Genomic DNA, 13,516 nt, shown 5'->3' on the forward strand with positions numbered 1-13,516 from the left:
ACTGTAGTGGGGTGCCATTGCCTTCTCCGATGAATGCGTCTAGAGATTACCATATTAAGTGAAATCAGAGAAAGACAAATACTATATCACTTATTTGTGGAATCTGAAAAATAATACAAACAAACTTATTTATAAAATAGAAACAGACTTACGGACATAAAAAACAAACTTATGGTTATCAAAGGGGAAAGGAGTGAGGGAGGGATAAATTAGGACTATGGTATTAACAGATACACACTACTACATACAAAATAAACAGGGATTTATTGTATAGCAGAGGGAATTAACTATATTCAATATCTTGTAATAATCTATAATGGAAGAGAATCTGAAAAAAGAGTGTTTATAGATGTATATAGTTGCTATTTAGTCACTAAGTCATGTCTGACTAGTCTGTGACCTCATGGACTGTAGCTTGCCATGCTCCTCTGTCCATAGGATTTCCCAGGTAAGAATACTGGAGTGTGTTGCCATTTCCTTCTCCAGGGGATCTTCCTGACCTAGGGATGGAACTTGTGTCTCCTGCATTGGCAGGCGGATTCTTTACCACTGAGCCACCAGTGAAGCCATATACATATATATATATATATAACTGAATCACTTTGTTGTATATCTGAAACTAATACAAGATTGTATATCAACTATACTTCAATTAAAAAAAAAATCCACACCAAGTTACATGAAATTTCAGAACAACTTTCAGAGCACATCTGGAGAGAAAAATCAAGCCACAGTCAAAGAATCAGGAATCAATTATTTTAAAGGACTCTTCAGTACAAAGTAATGCCAGAAGACAGTGAATGCCTTTAAAATTTTGCAGAATGGTGATTTTCAATTGAGAATTCTGTATCTTGCCACACTGCCATTCAAGCATGCTGCTGCTGCTGCTGTCGCTTCAGTTGTGTCCGACTCTGTGCGACCCCATAGACGGCAGCGCACCACTGAAACAAAAGCATTTTCAGATATTCAAGGACTTAATACCTCCCAAGCACCCTTTCTTGGAGATCTACTACAGAATATACATTACCAAAATAAAGGAATAAGAAAGAAGATATGGGATCCGGGAAACATGACTCCAACTCTGGAGAACTAAATAGGAAAGTTCCAGAACAAGAACTATGCAGCATCTGATAGATGTCTGAGCCCAGATTAGAGGAGGGAGATGGTGGCTCTGATGTGGTGGCGGGTGCACAGAACTGCTCATTCTCATCATGACTCTTTATGTCCATGTGTTACTTTAATAACTTTTAAATTATGTCCTGTCTTGGATTATCCTCTCCACCACTTAAACACATTCCTTCCCAGTCCAGTCCTCCTAGCACTGTTACACACTGCTGTTATACAGCATGTATCATGGAGCCTTATCAGCATGTGTTTATACGTCCTTCTCCAGAGTTATGATGTGAGTATTATGAAGGTTGGGACTGTGTCATTTCATCTTGATTTTCTCAGCCTCTAACAGAGTGCCTAAGTATGTGTTTGCCCAATTAAACCAAATACTGATTAAGCTAGTTGCCTGAGAGAAATTCCTCAAAAAGAGCATTTTATGTTGACATAATAGGATTTTAAATCAGCAGAAAAAGTCTATTTCACACCTTTAACATTCTCCCAACATAAATAGTAAGCCATCAACAGATGAAATGATTATACCTACCAAATGCACTAATTCATTCATTGAATAGATATTGTATCCACTTTATGCCAGAAAATCTTCAGCTTGCTCTGAGTCAGGTAAAATCCTCTAGTGGAAGAGTGAGTAAATAAATAGAGTACAAATAAATATATACAATAATGCTGTGGTGGGTAAGGGAACAGAGAATGACAGTGGGGGAGAATGGAGTACTCTTTTAGATGGGGTGGCCGGGAAAGCCCTTCTTTTGTCCTTGTTCTTCCTCCATTTCCCTCCACCCCATTAGAAAATGGGGCAGTCTTAGAAAACACACAGTGATATCAGAGAAGGCACTGGCGATCCACTCCAGTACTCTTGCCTGGAAAATCCCATGGACGGAGGAGCCTGGTAGGCTGCAGTCCGTGGGGTCGCTAAGAGTCGGACACGACTGAGCGACTTCACTTTCACTTTTCACTTTCATGCATTGGAGAAGGAAATGGCAACCCACTCCAGTGTTCTTGCCTGGAGAATCCCAGGGACGGGGGAGCCTGGTGGGCTGCCATCTATGGGGTCGCACAGAGTTGGACACGATTGAAGCTACTTAGCAGCAGCAGCAGCAGCATACATATATGTAGGTTGCATAAATATATATATATAATCAAAGAAATGTTTAAACAGCAGATATTTTGTGAAAGAATTGTCTATTTAGTAAAGTAAATAAAACATAATAAAAATAAGTATAAGGTTTATCTTTTTTTTAACAGGTACCACAAATCAATGGGAAAGGATCCATGAAGAATGAGATGCTTTTGTAAAAACCCTAGCGATAATAAAGGCAAACCAAAGAACTTGTAAAAACAGGCTAAAACTGACTTTACTGATCATGCATCTGTGAAAATTATAGAAAACCTTTTGAATAAACATTTGAAAAAAAAAAAAAGAAAACACACAGTGAGGTTTTAATCAGGACTGCCCTGAGCTAAGTCCAATTCTTTAAGTAGAGATGGAAAAAGAGAGGGCAACTTTCCTCTCCTTCCCCCTATTTAAGGTGATAAAGCAGAACAACCTCTAAGGGACTTGGAAAAGGCTTTCTTGTATCCTCAAAAGTTGTGAAGGAGCCACTGTGAAATCTTGGAAGAAATTAACACTCCTTTACTAGTGTAAGAGCTTTTGAACTGAAAGCAAGTATCCTGGGTACCATTCCACCTTAGCTGCTGCCATTTGGTGATAAATGGGATTGGACTGGTATAAAAGGAGTATGATTGCTTAGCTGACATCAAACCTCAAGGAAACTTCAACCATCAAGTTTGAAAATGACAATGTCTGCTAATTCCTAAAACATTCATAATTAAGGAGGGTTAATTGTTTTCAGCACATGTTATAAGTTGTATCTACCACTCCAAAATATATAGTCATAGATTTTCATTCTGGAAAATAAAAACATATCAGACTACTCAGTCTTTGTTCAGTTATCACTAAACATGCTACAAAAGAAAGTTGCTCTCCATTACAAAATGGATCTTTATTGGTAGACTATTTTAAAAAAAATAAATAGAAGGCAGCTATTAACCTGTTGTCATCAGTCTTAGTTATTTTAGTGATAAATTTGAACTTGCAGAATGTACATTTTCTGAAAAATGCTAGCTGAAGCAAACAAATTATAATGTTTGTATGGTTATCTACATCCTTGCATTTATTTACCTTTTCTTCTCTTACTCTTGTAGACAAGAGGTCTAAAAAACACCTTGCAAAGATTCAAAAATCTTTTAAAATCTTAATACTTACTTTTAAAGATTCTATGTCTATCAGTATAATTAAACTATCCTCCCCTCATCACCTTCATATATCATCTATCCTTTGCCAATGATAGCCACACAATCTGCAAACTAGGGAATGTATCTGCACGTTTGTTAGCTGAAAGAATGTGTGCTTAATGTCAAGGATCTACAGGTTTATGAGCTCCTAGATAGAGCTGGTGAACCATTTGGATACAGCTACCCAGCAGACAGTAAACAGAAATGACCAAATACCACTAATGCTCTTATTTATGGTAGATAGGAGTAAGAGCAAACCAATGTATAATGACAGGCATAAAATTTCCCACTGATACAAAATGTATTTTCAGTGCAACATTAAATCCTTTCCAATTTATAGAGGTCTTTGAAGGGCTGTCGTTTTTGAGATTGCATCCAAGTACTGCATTTCGGACTCTTTTGTTGACCATGATGGCTACTCCATTTCTTCTAAGGGATTCTTGCCCACAGTAGTAGATACAATGGTCATCTGAGTTAAATTCACCCATTCCAGTCCATCTTAGTTTGCTGATTCCTAGAATGTCAACGTTCACTCTTGCCATCTCCTGTTTGACCACTTCCAGTTTGCCTTGATTCATGGACCTAACATTCCAGGTTCCTATGCAATATTGCTCTTTACAGCATCGGACTTTGCGTCTATCACCAGTCGCATCCACAGTTGGGTATCGTTTTTGCTTTGGCTCCATCCCATCATTCTTTCTGGAGTTATTTCTCCACTGATCTCCATTAGCATATTGGGCACCTACTGACCTGGGGAGTTCATCTTTCAGTGTCCTCTTCTTTTGCCTTTTCATACTGTTCATGGGGTTCTCAAGGCAAGAATACTGAAGTGGTTTGCCATGCCCTTCTCCAGTGGACCACAATCTGTCAGACCTCTCCACCATGACCCATCCGTCTTGGGTGGCCCCACACGGCATGGCTTAGTTTCACTGAGATAGACAAGGCTGTGGTCCGTGTGATCAGATTAGCTAGTTTTCTGTAGTTTTAGTTTTAGTGTGTCTGCCCTCTGATGCCCTCTCGCAACACTTACCGTCTTACTTGGCTTTCTCTTACCTTGGGCCTTGGGTAATTCCTCTTGCCGCTGCCACCACTGCCCCTGGCCCCAGCCCCCGGCCTGGCCTAGCCCCTCTCGACTGCCGCCCCCGGCCCTCGGCCCCCAGCCCCCGGCCCGGCCTAGCCCCTGTCGGCCGCCGCCCCCGGCCCCTGGCCCGGCCTAGCCCCTGTCGGCCGCCGCCCCTGGCCCCCGGCCCGGCCTAGCCCCTCTCGGTTGCCGCCCCCGGCTCCCGGCCCCCGGCCCCCGGCCCGGCCGAGCCTCTGTCGGCCGCCGCCCCTGGCCCCCGGCTCCCGGCCGAGCCTAGCCCCTCTCGGCCTAGCCCCTCTCGGTTGCCGCCCCGGCCCCCGGCCCGGCCTAGCTCCTCTCGGCCACGCTTCTGCGCCGAGCCGTCGCAGCCGCCTCTCTTCTGCGCCGAGCCGCCGCAGCCGCCGCTCAAAAACGACAGAATGATCTCTGTTCGCTTCCAAGGCAAACCATTCAATATCACGGTAATCCAAGTCTATGCTCCGACCAGTAACGCCGAAGAAGCTGAAGTTGAACGATTCTATGAAGACCTACAAGACCTTCTAGAACTAACACCCAAAAAAGATGTCCTTTTCATTATAGGGGACTGGAATGCAAAAGTAGGAAGTCAAGAAACACCTGGCGTAACAGGCAGGTTTGGCCTTGGAGTACAGAATGAAGCAGGGCAAAGGCTAATAGAGTTTTGCCACGAGAACGCACTGGTAATAGCAAACACCCTATTCCAACAACACAAGAGAAGACTCTACACGTGGACATCACCAGATGGTCAACACCGAAATCAGATTGATTATATTCTTTGCAGCCAAAGATGGAGAAGCTCTATACAGTCAGCAAAAACAAGACTGGGAGCAGACTGTGGCTCAGATCATGAACTGCTTATTGCCAAATTCAGACTTAAATTGAAGAAAGTAGGGGAAACCACTAGACCATTCAGGTATGACCTAGATCAAATCCCTTATGAGTATACAGTGGAAGTGACAAATAGATTTAAGGGACTAGACCTGATAGACAGAATGCCTGATGAACTATGGACAGAGGTTCGTGACATTGTACAGGAGACAGGGATCAAGACAATCCCCATGGAAAAGAAATGCAAAAAAGCAAAATGGCTGTCTGAGGAGGCCTTACAGATAGCTGGGAAGAGAAGAGAAGCGAAAAGCAAAGGAGAAAGGGAAAGATATTCTCATCTGAATGCAGAGTTCCAAAGAATAGCAAGGAGAGATAAGAAAGCCTTCCTCAGCGAACAGTGCAAACAAATAGAGGAAAACAACAGATTGGGAAAGACTAGAGACCTCTTCAAGAAAATTAGAGATACCAAAGGAACATTTCATGCAAAGATGGGCTCGATAAAGGACAGAAATGGTATGGACCTAACAGAAGCAGAAGATATTAAGAAGAGGTGGCAAGAATACACAGAAGAACTGTACAAAAAAGATCTTCACGACCCAGATAATCACGATGGTGTGATCACTCACCTAGAGCCAGACATCCTGGAATGTGAAGTGAAGTGGGCCTTAGAAAGCATCACTACAAACAAAGCTAGTGGAGGTGATGGAATTCCAGTTGAGCTATTTCAAATCCTCAAAGGTGATGCTGTGAAAGTGCTGCACTTGATATGCCAGCAAATTTGGAAAACTCAGCAGTGGCCACAGGACTGGAAGAGGTCAGTCTTCGTTCCAATCCCAAAGAAAGGCAATGCCAAAGAATGCTCAAACTACCACACAATTGCACTCATCTCACAGGCTAGTAAAGTAATGCTCAAAATTCTCCAAGCCAGGCTTCAGCAATACGTGAACCGTGAACTTCCAGATGTTCAAGCTGGTTTTAGAAAAGGCAGAGGAACCAGAGATCAAATTGCCAATATCCGCTGGATCATCGAAAAAGCAAGAGAGTTCCAGAAAAACATCTATTTCTGCTTTATTGACTATGCCAAAGCCTTTGACTGTGTGGATCACAATAAACTGTGGAAAATTCTGAAAGAGATGGGAATACCAGACCATCTGACCTGTCTCTTGAGAAACCTGTATGCAGGTCAGGAAGCAACAGTTAGAACTGGACATGGAACAACAGACTGGTTCCAAATAGGAAAAGGAGTACGTCAAGGCTGTATATTGTCACCCTACTTATTTAACTTCTATGCAGAGTACATCATGAGAAACGCTGGGCTGGAAGAAACACAAGCTGGAATCAAGATTGCCGGGAGAAATATCAATAACCTCAGATATGCGGATGACACCACCCTTATGGCAGAAAGTGAAGAAGAACTAAAGAGCCTCTTGATGAAGGTGAAGGAGGAGAGTGAAAAAGTTGGCTTAAAGCTCAACGTTCAGAAAACTAAGATCATGGCATCTGGTCCCTTCACTCCATGGGAAATAGATGGGGAAACAGTGGAAACAGTGTCAGACTTTACTTTTTTGGGCTCCAGAATCACTGCTGATGGTGACTGCAGCCATGAAATTAAAAGACGCTTACTCCTTGGAAGGAAGGTTATGGCCAACCTAGATAGCATGTTTAAAAGCAGAGACATTACTTTACCAACAAAAGTCCGTCTAGTCAAGACTATGATTTTTCCAGTGGTCATGTATGGATGTGAGAGTTGGACGGTGAAGAAAGCTGAGCGCCGCAGAATTGATGCTTTTGAACTGTGGTGTTGGAGAAGACTCTTGAGAGTTTCTTGGACTGCAAGGAGATCCAATCAATCCATCCTAAAAGAGATCAATCCTGGGTGTTCATTGGAAGGTCTGATGTTGAAGCTGAAGCTCCAATACTTTGGCCACCTCATTCGAAGGGTTGACTCATTGGAAAAGACCCTAATGCTGGGTAGGATTGGGGGCGGGAGGAGAAGGGGACGACAGAGGATGAGATGGTTGGATGGCATCACCGACTCGATGAACATGAGTTTGGGTAGATTCCGGGAGTTGGTGATGGACAGAGAGGCCTGGCGTGCTGCAGCTCATGGGGTCGCAGAGAGTCGGACACGACTGAGCGACTGAACTTGAAGGGCTGATCAAGAAAATGATTGGTTTATAAAATGTAACTCAGTAAATTACGGGCTAGAAGTCGCTACTCTCTTTCTTTATATGGGTCATCAACATTTCCATAACAGGGAGTGGAGAGAGGTTGAGGCTCAAAGCTTGAGGTTTGAAACACTGGCCAGCTGAGTTGAAGGTGGGTTGGGGGGGACACAATCAGAGGCTTTCAATTGTGAATTACCGTTCCTTTCCCTACTTCTACTTCAGCCCCACCACACACATACCAACCACTGACTGGAGACTATCAGCACCACTCCACTCATCAGAAGACAAAGTGAAAAGCAGTTTATTTCTCCCTTGGAAAACTTGGGGACCCCCTGGTCCACTGTGTGCAAAGCACTTTGCTAGGTGCTATGTAAAGGTGTTGAGGGATGGTGCACTATTTGAGGACAGTCATAAAAGATTTATAAATGTACTAAATAAAAGCTTAGCATGGGTGTGTCTAGAAATGGAGTGCTGAAGTCCCTTTAGACCCCTGGCGTGTCTCTAATGAAGCATGAAGGTGTTGGGGCCAATATCAGTCCACAGCATTCCCTCTCACCACCACTTTCCTCTTTTTCTCATCCACCAAACAAAGCATGAGTAAGAACACTCACCTCTTTAGTGGCTTAGGAGACCTGTGACAGGACTGGCTGGAAGATGGAGAATTTCTAAATCCTACAGTTATTTTGTGAATTTATTCCCCAACTTTTACTTCTTTGGTCAAAACACTTTTTTTTAACCTCTTTCTGTTGATCTCACTTTACAGTTCTTCACTACATTTCCCTTCAGCATCGTCAAACTTCCCATTTTCTAGTTGTTTTTCTTTCTTCCCCTGGAGTTGTATCAAGCAGAGCTGGACACAGAACTCTTACATGAAGAAAAGCTTGTTGCTAGAGAGAAGGGAAAAGATTAACTTTCAGGTGCTGGAAGTTACACTTAGGCCTCCCACTGCCATTGTTCATGCATATGTGTGTTTTGCTTGTTATTTCTTAGACGTATTGAAGTAAAATCCCTGAAATTAATTAAATCTTGTCTACTGTAAATAGTAGACATTTGTCTTTAACATAATCAAAGACAAATATGAATCCAATAATAAAACCACTCTTGATGTGGTTAAAAAAACAAATACAGGGGATTTCCCTGATGGGCCAGTGGTTAAGAATCTGCCTTCCAATGCTGGAAATAAGGATTTGATCCCTGGTCAAGGAACTAAGATCCCACATGCCATGGGGCAACTAAGTCCATGCTGCAACTGTTTAGCCCATATACTCTGGAGCCTGTGTACTACAACAAAGAGCCCACATGCTGCAACTAAGACCCAACACAGCCAAATAAATTAAAAAAAAAATACACACAAAGCAATAAAGCATGGATGAGACGAGCCCAACTTTGAATTTTGCATTGCCACTTAACTGGTTGTAAGACCTTGAGTATGTTTTTTTAACCTCTCCAAATCAAATTCTTTAACCTCTGTGGAATAGATTAGCTATTTCTATGGCTGATATCATTTTGGCCTTCAAACATTTATCCTCTTGGGTTATTCTCTGCTTGTATTCTAGGCCTTGACTCTTAAAATGTGGAATTCAAAGATGACTATAAAATGCTAAACCTAGTAGGACCAAAGTGACATATAACGAGACTAATCCTTCCTTATTCTGGTCAGTGTGCATCCATGAACACAACATGGGTTTGCACTGGCACAGCTGCAACCACACACATTGTTGCCTCAGTTGTGATCAATATCTTCAGGTCATTTTCTCGCAATCTACAGATAAATCAGGTTTTCCCATGGCCACCCTTGATGCCTGTCCATCCAGTGCAATTAAATTAACCAAAAAGTACAAGGTTATGTTTATCACAGTTAAATTCCATGCTATTTGAAAAACAAAGCTGTTTCTCACCTGTCACATAGCCCAGCAGTACCAACTGTGTATGTGCTTACTGGTCCAGGTAAAGCAGGAAAAGTTGGTCTCCGGTAGACTGTGACAGAAGAAGGGAGGATGTGCCAGCAAGAACCAGTGAGTTGTGTTATTTCAGAGCTTCAGAAATATGGACACAACTCTTGGCTAATAAAAGTACCTTGCTGGTCCAGTGGTTAAGAATTCACCTCCCAAATCAGGGGACATGGGTTCAGTCCCTGTTGGGGAGCTAAGATCCCGTATGGAACAACTAAGCCCGTGCCACAACTTGAGAAGCTGGCCCACTCTGGAGCCCATGCACTGCAACAAGAGAAGCACCAGTGCTTCAGTGAAGACTCACTGCAGCCAAAATAAAATAAATGTAAATACTGAATGACTAAATAGTACTTTAAAAAAAAGTACCATGTTAGATCTGTCTGTAGTTCTAACTGTTCACTTCTAGCTATTATTCCTCTTTCCCTTCTACTTTTCACAAAACAGTCAGAGAGCTAAGAACAAGGGACTCTGAGTCAAGTAGATTTGGAGGAGGAGAAGCATGCTTTTGTCATGTATCTGCTATGGGAAGTCGACTAAGCTGCTTAGCCTCTCTGAACCTCTGTTCATCTATAAAATGAGGACAGCAATACCTACCCTTATCCTGGTTGTAAAGCTTGGGTGAGATAAATTGCTCTAGCACCTGGCATGGGGATCACAGAAAAGAATGCTCCACAGGTAACCCATCCAAAGGGCAGCTTTTTGGGAAATCATCGCCCCCAGGACAAAGATCAGGCTCCTTAGCATGGCATGATAAAGGCCTCTTTAGACGTGGTCCTGCACCTTCCCTCCACTCTCCAAGGTGGCCTGCATTTCAGACTGCTGACCTACAGCTAAAGGTCAGCATCCTGAATATACCTTGCTCTTTTGTTTGGTACTTCAGTGTCTTCATACCATTCTCTGGAAGGCTCACCCCAATCCAGTCCAATTAGAAAACTTCCACTCACCCTCCAGATTCACTGAAGATGTCAGCTCCACAGTCAAGCACATGTTAGGAGACAATCCTTCATGGTTCTCTTGCATTTCTGCACATCTTGCAAGAGAGGAACCAGCTGCACTTTGTTCTAGACTATCTCTTCAACAATGTTTGTGTAGCAAGTAGCCATGGAAGACAGAAATGGTGCCTTCTTTTGGAGCAAAGGGCAGGCATGCCTACTAACCATTATAAAAGATTTGGGTTCCTAAAGACCAGGGCTCCTCTTCTGTAATACAACCCACTGTATGTGCAGGTGACACCTGGTTCTCTTTGTTCTGCTCTGTGGAATTTTAGGCTTAGGGGAAAAATTGAGGCTGATGCAAAATTGCCAGTATTCTAGCTCCTGCTATCACTATGCTTAATAAACTGCCCATCATCTCTGACACAGGAGTTTTGTGTCTTCTACCAGAATCCGTGAAACAGTGGCAGACTAATTTGTTAGCTTGCAAGCAGGGTAAAATCTGAGACCTTCTGACTTCTTGGTAGCATGCTCCCTCCTTCCCATTTCATCCCTCTGTAGGCCTGCAATTGCTCCTTAAATTCCATTTATAAATTATCATGAACATTGTAGACTTTATCACAATATTCAGTATCTGCATCATTTTCTGATAACTGTATCTGCAACATCTATCAGTCCTATAACACATTGGATGCTCAGTACTTTATTGAGTGAGTGAATGTAGCCAGCTCTCTGCAGTTTCTCAAGACTCTTCTCGTGGCTAATTTGTATCCAAGGGGATGCTCAGTGTTCTTGTCCTCAGTTCTAAATGTCCTGTGCTCTTTTCTTCTAAAACCCTTGATCATCTCCCCTTTCTCACCCTGGAATGACCCATTCATTCCAGGTGGTGGTTGATGAGTTACTTCTGGCTCCTGTTTCCTAACTCTTCTGTTCCCTTGGAAATTATGTACTAAATAGTAACATACTCTCTCTTGAAGAATCCCCCAGGACAGCTCTTCTGAGTTTCCACTTTCCAAGACAACTACCAGGACTGGAAAAACATTCTCATTCTATCATGTTAGTTGTGCACTTGTTACATGCAAATTAAGATAAATGTGTCCACTGTACTTTTTATCCAAGCCAATGGTATTTAATCAGAGAAGGCAATAGCACCCCACTCCAGTACTCTTGCCTGGAAAATCCCATGGACGGAGGAGCCTGGTAGGCTACAGTCCATGGGGTCGCTAAGAGTCGGACACGACTGAGCGACTTCACTTTCATTTTCCCTTTCATGCACTGGAGAAGGAAATGGCAACCCACTCCAGTATTCTTGCCTGGAGAATCCTAGGGACAGCGGAACCTGGCGAGCTGCCGTCTATGGGGTTGCACAGAGTCGGACACGACTGAAGTGACTTAGCAGCAGCAGCAGCAATGGTATTTAATATAGACTAGACAAGGTCAATCCCAGGGACTTCCCTGGTGGTCCAGTGCTTAAGACTCCATGCTTCTGTTGCAGGAAGCATGGGTTCGATCCCTGGTCAGGGAACTAAGATGCCACATGCACAGTCAAAAAAGTAAAAGTCACCTCCAAATATACAACTTTGCACTATTCTCAGAGAACTTTCTCCTAATTGCTTTCCATATATTTAATCAGTATTTCAGTATACTAATTCATTATTTCTTCAGTCAAGAAATACCTATTAATTTCCTCTTCATGGTAGTGTCCTTCTCACTATGAGGAACATAAGATGAATAGGATATAATTTGTGCCTACAAAATGCTAGTGATATAGTAAATTATGTGTCACAAAAATACTATAAGGTTTCAGACAAAATAACATCTGTGCTTCCCCTAGAAATATAAATAATATTTGGAAAAGTCTCAATTACAGTGTGGGAATGAAGGGTAAAGAAAGTAATATAGGTTTAAGGAGAGATCCTGCAAAGGCTTAGAGTCAGGACAGTTCAAGTGCTATTGGGAAATCACCAGATGGTTCACTTGGGCCTGAGTGTCAACTATATTTAGGAAAAAATGGACAGTCAAGTTGTAATGGTAGATTGGGGCCAGATCAGGGGCCATTAGGAATAAGGAGTTTGTTGTTTAATGAACATTTGGCATTTTACAGGCCTTGAGAGGGAAGTGAAAGGTTTTTGATCAGAAGAAAAACTTGATCACAGACAAATTAATCTAGTAGTCACTGTAGAAATGGATTGGAGCATGGAAAGATTGGAATATTTGAGGGGAAGTCTCTTGATAGCCCATTCTAATGTGATGTGAGGTACTGAGAGCAGGAACATGGGCAGGATACTGAGTGCAGAACAGATTTTAAAAGGCTTCAGAGAGAAACTTGACAATATGGAGCTCTTGAGTGGGAGTGAGTAAGTAGATGCTTCAGTTGAATGTTATTTTGCATAATCCCCTTAACATCCAATCAACTTTGTTCATATCATGAGATGTGGGTGGTCAAATGTCTTGTTGAAATGAAGATGTTTTGCTTTTCCATTTTCCTTGACCTACTCTGATAAATTGTTAGCAAAAATGGCCTTCTGCTTTGTCTTTATCATCACTGCTTTTACTGTACATTTACAACCTGCTTTTTAAAAATTGTGGTTAGAAAAAACACAATGTAAATTTACTCTTGACAATTTTAGGTGTGAAATATAGTATCAACTATATGCACATCATTGTACAACAGATTTCTAGAACTTTTTCACATTGTGTAACAAACACTATAACCATGGAACCTCAACTCTCCACTTTCTCCTCCCTGCAGGCCCTGGCAACCACCATTTTATTTTCTGTTTCTATAAATCTGATTACCTTAAATACCTCATATTAGTGGCATCATGCATTATTTGCCTTTTTTGCAGTTGACTTACTTTGCTTAGTGTAACTTCCTCCAGGTTTATCTGTTTTGGAACATGGCAGGACTTCATTCTTCTTTTAGGGCTGAATAATGTTTCATAATATGTGTTGTGATATATATATATTTTTCTTTATCCATTCATCTGCTGATTAACTTTTCGGTTGCTCCCACGTCTTGGCTATCATGAATAGTGTCACAGTGAACATGGGTGTGCACATATCTCTTCAAGATTCTATTTTCAATTATTTTAAGTGTGTACCCAGACATGG

Source organism: Giraffa tippelskirchi, chromosome 7 (assembly GCF_054371585.1).
Source record: "Giraffa tippelskirchi isolate mGirTip1 chromosome 7, T2T-mGirTip1v1.2.pri, whole genome shotgun sequence".
Taxonomy (NCBI): Eukaryota; Metazoa; Chordata; class Mammalia; order Artiodactyla; family Giraffidae; genus Giraffa; species Giraffa tippelskirchi.